Source organism: Poecilia latipinna, unplaced genomic scaffold (assembly GCF_001443285.1).
Source record: "Poecilia latipinna isolate Pla-1442-1.1 unplaced genomic scaffold, P_latipinna-1.0 Scaffold1278, whole genome shotgun sequence".
NCBI lineage: Eukaryota > Metazoa > Chordata > Actinopteri > Cyprinodontiformes > Poeciliidae > Poecilia > Poecilia latipinna.
In genome coordinates, this window is record NW_015113894.1 from 22,499 (window position 1) to 32,129 (window position 9,631).

The following is a 9,631-nucleotide window of genomic DNA, read 5'->3' on the forward strand; positions in this document are numbered from 1 at the left end:
TAGATTTTAAAGGTAGATTTTATGCTGAACAAGTTCTCTGCCAGACTTGTCTGTATGAAAAAGTTAAATGTGAGTTTTTCAGATTCCACAGACATGTACTTTCATGTCAACAATAGTAAGAGTCTGTCTGCTGTATTGTTTGAGCTTTACTGGTTGTTCAGGTCCAACTATGTTGACATAAGCTGCTACAATCTTCCTTACGAACGCCTCAGACAGCTCTTCCAATCTCACCATGAAGGTCACTCTTACTTCATCGGCCAGGAGCGGATCAAACTGTGTGTCTGAGGTTTACTGGCAAAGCTCCTTCAAAATTCACAGTAACGACGTTCTAGTCATGAGGCCTGTGTGTGATTTTAGACACTTTACATGGGAATAAAAGTTTTGGTGTCCAAACCTATCTATCATCAGAAATTTCACTACTTTGTTAGATTTTACAGAATGTTCTAGCCTTGTTTTTTACTTGTATTATTTAAATTTCCCAGTAATGCTAAAATTAATGTGAAATATCCATATGTCTAAAACTCTACAAGCTGACACACAATGTCCTAAGAAATAACAAAATGAAATCCTACAAAGTTATATATGTTTTGTGTCAAATATTTGGGGCCTATAAATAATAATTCAAAGAACAACCTAAGCGGTATTCGTGGAAATATGATTTGAAAGTCTAAAAAGTTCCCTTGGAACGTAAATGGTGTTGTGAAGTCAGCACACAGGCAGACAAGATGATAAATTAGAGATGTGAAATCTTCAAAAACAGGACAAACTTCAAATTAGACATGGTCACACTCAATCTTCCACATCCGTATCAGCTGGTCTGCAGCGCAACTCCTCCGCAACACAAGTATTCAAGACGACACATAAACACACTTTTCTCCCCAGTCTGACTCCCCACTGTAAACACAAACACAGCTTCATCACAGTGTCACAACAAGACGGCCGTCCTGGGAAATAAGCTCGCTCGTTTTTGTTCGGACCACCTCTGCGCCCTCTGTCCTAGGGTAATGACATGGCCTTCTGCCCTTCAACATATATCACATTAGCAGACTGTCACACAAAGAGCCCCGTGTCCTGGTTAATACAAGGTTTACCTTTCATCACTTAAAACAGTTTTTTTTTTGTTTTGTTTTGTTTTTTTTAAAGGTGGGAAACAGCCAAAATCGTCAAAGTGAGAGAATGCCACCTCATCAGACCTAATAAAATAAATAAAATATGCTTTAAATCAGTGGATTTGCTGGTGATTTATTGTGTTTTTAATGTTTTTTTGTTTTTTTTTTAAGGGAGCAGAGCTCAATTGCTAAAACATCTGTTCTGGGGGTCTCTTTGAACTCAGCCCCACCTGTCAAGAATTAGTTGCTTGTCATGGATTTTTGTGAAAATTTAAAAGTGCTGACAGGAAAGATGCATGGGAGGCTCTATTAAAATTCAATCGCTGCTATCTAACCAGTGTTGACAGAGCTAAACGCAGTGGCGTCAGGAAGCGATACCCTGTCCTTCAGGTTTCGCTGCCAGATAGAGAGCTCATTATTAGCCGCTGGCTGTATCACCAGAGCCCGAGGCAAACAGACAAGGCTGTGCATGATTCACATTATTGTCAGGGAGTGGTGTCTCACCGAGGAAGCTCTAACCAAATACTCTGTCACACACTCTGTGGTTAAAAACAACACAGGTCCCAATGTGACTCTTTTGACAAATTTCTAAACACACAACAAAGTCAAATATTTTCTCACAAATCATTAGTCAGAAACCTTTACAATACCTTTACTTTTATAAAACAGCCTGCCAGAGAAAGACTTTGCTGCCTCACTCATCTATGGCTTTCTTTGTTGTACTTCATGAGGACTTTTTCCCCCCCTCTTCTTTTCTCCGTCCCTCATCTCATGCCGTTTCCTGCAGCCCCTTTTTCCCTCTCTTTCTCAGTCCTCCACCTCTCCTTTCAAACCCACTCTTGGGGTGTCAGGTTTCTACAGCTGGTTCACATTAACGCCCCCATCTCATGCACACCCTTCTTCTCTCTTTTTCTGTGCTCCTTCATTTTCTTCATTCCCCTCCTCTACCTCATGCTGACCTCTGCCTATCCTGGCAAGCGGTGGGGGGGGGGGTTTCAGTGAGCAGTGAACTAACCCATGTAATATCAAAATTTCTTTGTTCCCCACTCCTTTGGCCTAAGATTTTCTTCAGCCCAATTATGTTTTTATTGCTGCCAAATCTTCCCACCTACGTCTGCATTCTCAGCTACCTCCTAACCTCCTCTTGCTACTTTTCCTTTCTCAGCTACGGTTAATAACTTGTTCAACCCCTGCGGCCATCGTGAAGACTTGGTGTTAGAGAAACAAGACAGGGTAAAAACCAGCTCAAATTTCAATCCCCGGATCATCCCCTTACTTGGCTGGAGCAGAGGTGGCCTATTCACTGAATGTTTGTGCAAGGATGCATGGAGATCGAGCTTTGTACGATATTTCATTTCATGTAGAGAAAAACTAATAAAGCAAGTATTAGAGACGAGGCAATCAATCAATGATCAGAGCCAGTCAGTGTTTCCTCAGCCAGCTCTGATTGGTGATCAGCAGATCAAATACTTGTATCTTTTTCAGAGAATACTAAATGCAGCAAAAACAAACAGCAACAGTCTCACCCTTTAGATTAATAAATTAATTAAAAACAGCTGTATTTAATGCTGTTTCTGAGAAATAAGCTAACCATTTTAGTGGTTTTAAGCCTCTTCAATGGCTTTGATTGTTTATCAGCAAGTCAAACACTGAGAAATCAGATTTTCTATCCAATTCATGAAATGCAACACAACTAAAAACTTTCATTGTTTGGGCCTATAAAAGCATCAACCAACAGTACGTATTTTCAAGCACTTTTTGAAAAGTAAGATAAAGTTTTGGAAGCAGTTGCTTGGATCTGTAAATGAAGATATTACTGTGATTCATTCATTTCACGTTGGATTAAAAATGATCGATTAATAAAAAGTTTGCATCACGAGATTCTTCACTTAAAGACAAATTTCATTCTGGTAAAAATTGGAAATGGCACAAAAAGACCCCAAACAAAACCCACAAGAGTGCAGGACACGAAATGCCTGAAAGAAATCAGATTTTCTATCCAATTCATGAAATGCAACAAAACTAAAAACTTTCATTGTTTGGGCCTATAAAAGCATCAACCAACAGTACGTATTTTCAAGCACTTTTTGAAAAGTAAGATAAAGTTTTGGAAGCAGTTGCTTGGATCTGTAAATGAAGATATTACTGTGATTCATTCATTTCATGTTGGATTAAAAATGATCGATTAATAAAAAGTTTGCATCACGAGATTCTTCACTTAAAGACAAATTTCATTCTGGTAAAAATTGGAAATGGCACAAAAAGACCCCAAACAAAACCCACAAGAGTGCAGGACACGAAATGCCTGATTGGTGAATCAACATTTGTAGCTACGCTCACAATGTGATGCTGTTGTTAAAAAATTACTGGCGATGTGAAACATTTTGAAGGACTTGCGCTAAAACATGTTGAGTTCACAGAAATATGTACAGTTATCTTCTTCAATCAAGTATTAAATGTAAAGACAAGTAAATAAGTAAATGCATACAAATCAGTGCTGTAGTTTTTTTTCTCAGGTCTATCACTCTAGAACTTTTACTGGCCTGGCCTTTGCTTAAAAACTGGGCAGATACAATAAAAATATAAAACAAAATAATTAGAAAACTTCTTAAAAGTTGCATCTAAGAGACCTCGAGTGGTTAAATTCAGACAGCAGGGCCTGCTGAATAAATGAGGAAACAAAATGTAATTTTACTTATACTTATAGTCTTTTTTTTCATGATTTGGAAGTGAATTACCACCACATTATGATTTACCAATATTCTCATTCTGACACAAAAGAGTGGAGGAGGGATGGCAACTGTCAAGGTTATTCAAAGTTACACAAATCAAATGACGGCAAAAGATAAAGCGAAGAGTGAAAAATGAGGTGGAACTAAAGAGCCAAGTAAAGTAAAGAGAGCGCGAGACATACCAGAAAGAGAAGGAAGTCGGGCAGGCAAACTAAAACCATCAGTGTTGACCGAAAAAAGGAGTGTCGCGCTGGGTGGAGTCCACACAAGCATCAAGTGGTAAAATCACAGGCCATGTTTAGAAATGCATCTATAAAGACTCATCCAAGCTGCCGTGGTACACAGCGCAAGTCCCGTTCAGCCTGCGAATGTTCCTAGTGCCTGTTTCTGTATGTTGCTCTGTCATTATGCTGTTCCTGTGGTTGCTTAAAGTCAGGTTTCCAACAATGGGCCGGTCGACATATAAAAGCTCCACATCTAGCTCTACACTATGCATAGGACACCACTGGCTAATTTGGAAGTACGCAACAAAAACTGTTGTAACTAACACAGAATAATGACAGCCTATGACAGGGTTAGAAACTGAAAAAAAGCAGGACGTTTCAAGATACTGTCTGGCTGAATGTTTGCCTGTGATTCCTTGAACAGAAAAAATAAAAACATGAAGTTCAATGTATTTCATAGGTACCTCAGTGTTTAAATTTAGTTTACTAAACTGGAAGATGTGTTTTTGGTACTGCTTTTTCAGGACATACAATGAAGAAAACTATTTATGAATTTAAAAAATTAAAAATGTCAGATCCTGGGTTGTTTTGAGCTGTTTTGGTGTTTTGATAATTTGGTTCTAGTTTTATTATTATTATGTGTTCTTTAGTCTTTCTTTGATTAGATCAGCCTTGTTTCAGTTTTGCCTTTTCTCAGTTCTTCTTAGTGATTCTAGTTTTTTATGTCTAGTCATTCTTTGTTACTCTTAGACACATTTGTGTACTCTCCCTCGCCCCCTGTGCTACTTTTTTTCTTTCTCTCTCTGTACTCAGCCTCTGCCTACTCTCTTCCCTCTCACCTGTAACCTTTTGGCTAATCAGACCAGGGCTTTAGCTCCAGCATTCATCCTAAGTATTTAAACCCTTCTCCTGCTCACACTCCTTGCTGGCTCTTCCCATGTGATCCTATTATTTCCCTGTTGCTTCCCCATTTTACCATGCTGACTTTTGCTTTTGTTCTGCTCTGGCTCCCTACATTGCCTTGATTTCAGTCAATTTTCAGTTTTACCATTAAAGAAAATTCAACATGATCCATGCTCCCAGCTCCTGTGTGCATTGTGGCCCATCAACAAACACACATTTCATGACAAAAAATGAATGTTCTATTAAAAGTTTTGTTTAAAAACCTTGAGATATTTGTTCTGAGGCTGTAGGGGTAGCAATTTGCTTTCTTGTGAAAGCTACCTTTGAATTAAAAGACTGAGAAATGTTGATGTTTTAGGTTAATGCAAGTTATTTTAAATATCATGGAACTCTAAATTTGACTAGAATAAATATGTAGATTCAAACTATCACAATTACCCTAAGAAGTTTATTCAAATAACAAAACAAACTTTACGGTATTTTTTTTAATTCCCAATCTTAGAGCAGCCCTTTATTTGGAATTTTTTCATTAAAAAAAAATCAGATTACACAGTAGTGTCAAAGAAGGACACATCATCACAACACATGTGCGGACGTGTGTGACCTTACGACACAACAGACGTACATTTAACCTCATAGTGTGACATTCATGTGTGACAGGGGACACTTGCCACTCCACCGTATGTGGGTTATGGTCTGGTTGCTACATTCCCCACTGCTCTGAAAGCCTTCCCCTTTCTGAGGAATCCAAATTTATTTACAGCTTCCAGTCCACTGAGCTGTGCAAGAAAAAGGAGTTAAGGGCAAACGATACAGCAACACAAGGTTGATGCAATGCTGTTTTGTACTAATGAAGTGTCACACACCCCATGAGTCAGGCAAAGTTAAAACTCAGTCATCCAAATATTGATTTTATGCACTAACTGAGAGCTAGCTATTTAAAGTGGCAGCATGTGAGCCAGCACTCAGCTCTGGTTGCCCTAGACTTCCAGATAAAACAGCAAAGAAGAGTTCAAACACACATTCACAATGAAACTCTTATCACTGTGGTTCCAGTCTGAACCACAACTACACTGCTGTTGGCTGAGCTGCGGGAAGAAGATAAATCTTTGGAGTGTAAGATTGGGAAATCACTGCTTTGGCTTACAGTCCCCACATCTGGGTATGGGGAGCTTTATTTGAATTCTGTGCTGAAACCATTCCCAAAACTTAGAGTGGATGTCTAGAAACTGTATGTGTGTGCGTGTGTGTGTGTGAGAGAGCCTTTTTAAATCAAAAAGGTTTCCTGTGATTCTATAAGGTGACTAATAGAAAAAATGAGTGAGGAAGGGAAAGTTCAGAACAAAGCTCACAAAGCCCTGAGATTCTAAATAGAGATCACGTCGTGACTATTAAAACAGAGACTAATGATTTATGACCTCCAAACCTCATCTAGAATTAGGAAATAGTCATGAAAAGATTAACAGACCAGGTGGCTTGTCTAGAGGCATCTAAATCCCTTCAGCAGTGGGCTGGACGGGGAAATGGATGGATGAGTGACAGTTTGATGAAGGAGGCAAAGCAAGAAGGGAAATTACACTCCCCTCTCCACTTCTTCCGAGCCTCCCATCCCCCCCACTCGACAGTCTCTCATCATTAGTAAGGAGTTGTGCTCTGAGGTATTTCTTCTCAAATTACCTAAAAAGAGACATCCTCTTTTGTTTTGGCCCTTTCTCTTCCTCTGCCTGCCCTGCAGGTTAATTCTACCTGTCAGATCAAACAGGCAGCAGACCCACACAACACCGTAAATCTCTTCAAAAATGCTGCAGAAAAACTTTGCAAAGAAAAACTTCTTCACCAAGTGAGAGAGGAAGGAAGAAGTAATCAGTCTGCTCCGAAGCCAAAGCAAGACAAAGAGGTCTTGTTCAGAGGATCTGGACAACATAGTGTTCAACCTCATGCTTAAGTTAAACATGAATCCTCACAGGCCTGAAAACAACACCATGACATTAGTTCTGTTACCAGGTAACCTGTTTACTGTGATGCAAGTAAACAGGCTAACCATTCAGACTAACACAGACAGATCCTCACAGGGACTGACTCGTAGCTTGCACCTCACACACCTAAAGCCGATGGTTTGCAGTTTCACCGGTTAGACAGCTTTTCTGAACCCTGCCCTGCAAAAGCAGCCAATTTGACATCGCCCACGAATGTGAACTTCGTCTGACAAAATATTTCAGTCCATGAAGACCTGATTGTAAAATAAAATTCCACAATATTGTCAGGCCTTTGAGGAAATATATATCATAGTTTATGCTGCTGCTTCCATAACTTGTTATGGAAGCGGAAATGTTTTGTTCATTTAAATAAGAGTTTAAAGAAAAAAGAAATAAAATTCCCATGACTAAAATGAAATTTGCAGAATTTTGAGAATGTACTGGATTTCTGCAGGTCAGTGAAGTCATGAACTGTGAGCAGCAGCTTCTTCTGCCTACACTTTAGCAGGCAGATAGGCAAGGTTATGAGATAATCATACTCCACACAAGATTCAGGTATATTCATTGCTATATTTTTTATGCAAAAGAGCAACACAGACTCAGCAACACAAAATGGTACATAATTGTGAAATAGAAGTCACATTGGCACAAGCATGATGTCAATTTGCACTTTTTTTACACACATTTTCTGTTTTCCATACAAGGTTTGTGGCAAACTTTAAATTACTTTCTTTTGGCTTTCTTTCAAGAATGGTTTTCTTTCATAGAGGCCATATTTGGGGATTGGAAGACTAAGATTTTTCCTGTCAACAGATTCTCTCAACTAAGTGGACCTATGCAGCTCAAGCACAGTTAGTAATGGATGATTCAGCTGGTTCACTGAATAAACCACTCCCTACGTAGCCTGTCAGACAACCTCTTCTTGGCAAGTTTGAGGTTTTCCCATGTTTTCCCTTCATAAGAGGATGAATTGAGCAGTGCTTTGTGTGTTTTCAAAGCTTGAGAAATAGTAAAACCTTACTCTGCTTTAAACTTGCTCTAAATTGTCTAATGTCTTCCTTAGTGCTTATTATACTGTTTGTGTAGTAATGTTCCCAAACAAACCCAACACCCATCAAACATAAATAGGGAGTTTATACGTTAACTAGTTGACATCTGAAGACATTTGGTTAAACTGGATTTTAATTATGGTGAACAAAATAAAGGATATACATGTGCTTCCCAGTCTTCAAATTTGTCTTCATAAAAAAAAAATGCTGAAAAAATATGTCATTTTCTATCCACTTCATAGTTATGCCCCACTTTGTAAAATTTCTATGTGGAATTTGGGATATGTGAGAAGTCGAAGTTGCATGATTATATTTGAATAGACTGTGAATAACTAGACTGGACAGCAATTTCCCTCCATTGTTTTGTTACTTTCTGTCCAATTTAACCTCTCATTAGTAGAGATTAAGATAATAAAATAAGATCAACAAAACCAGACGTGCAACCAACAGACATCAGCAACCCAAATGGCTTAACATGCCACAACAGGTGAACATGTCTGATCAAAACACCAACACCGAGCACATATGAAATATATGATTCAACAGTGCAGCTTTAACAGCAGAAGTTTCTAAAGGTTTGGTGACATAAAAACGACGGAGGGAATACATCAAAAATAGGAAACAATTCAAAGCTAATACTGAGATTAACCAGAGAAATTCATTTTTTCTGTGCTTTCTGTTTATAAAAGGTACAACAAAATATCAATTTCTAACATGCTGTTATTTTTATTAATATCAAACAGATAGCATAATTGTATGCATTTTATAGCTCTAGCTTTTCCTAATAAGGATTTATTTAATTATTCAGCTACTCAGTTTGACTTCCACAAGGATCCATGTGATATTGTAGCTGGTTGATGTCAAAAGACCACAGTGACTGTTTATTTGAGTTTAACTTGCAGCAGAGTTTAATAATTGCGTAATCAGATTTTAGGACAATGTGTCTTTTGAACGACAAAATAGTAGAAATAGAAGCCAAGAGGTTCAACAGAGGCAACTGTGCACACAAGCGTACATACACTATGCCTGTATGATAATGCACATTTTGTTCTGCTTGTAGACAGTAGGAAAAAAATCGGCAACTTAATCAGTCTAACACTAGGCCTGCTCTCTGTCAGCTGACTCTTCTATGCTGAAAAACTCATGTATGACCTCAGGGCTGCAAGCCCTTCTACCAATATCTTGGCAATTCAAATCAGTTTTTTTCTAGTCTTTCTGTGGTGAGCAATCATTCATTATTTAAATAGGTGAAGTGCATAATTAAATAATGCCTATATTTTAAAGAAATCCCCATTTGCACCAAATACTTTCCCACACACACAATATGATGTCACCACTTGCCACTTTGTTATAAGCCAACATTTTAATCTGGGTTTACCATCTTCTATTAACAAAACAATACCAGGCTAGCATCAGTAAAACCATAAAAAGTGGAGTAAGGTGACTACAGACGGTACAACATAGCACAGGATCTTGACAGGACATGAACACAATCTACCGATATACAGCCAAAAAAGACATTTATGGTCACGGTCATAAATTTCAGTGTCGGTTACTCTTCGGCCTAATTCATATTGTCTTTAACTGTCTTTCTCATCATCATCCTCAGCAACTGTGTGTATCTATACACAGTTGCTG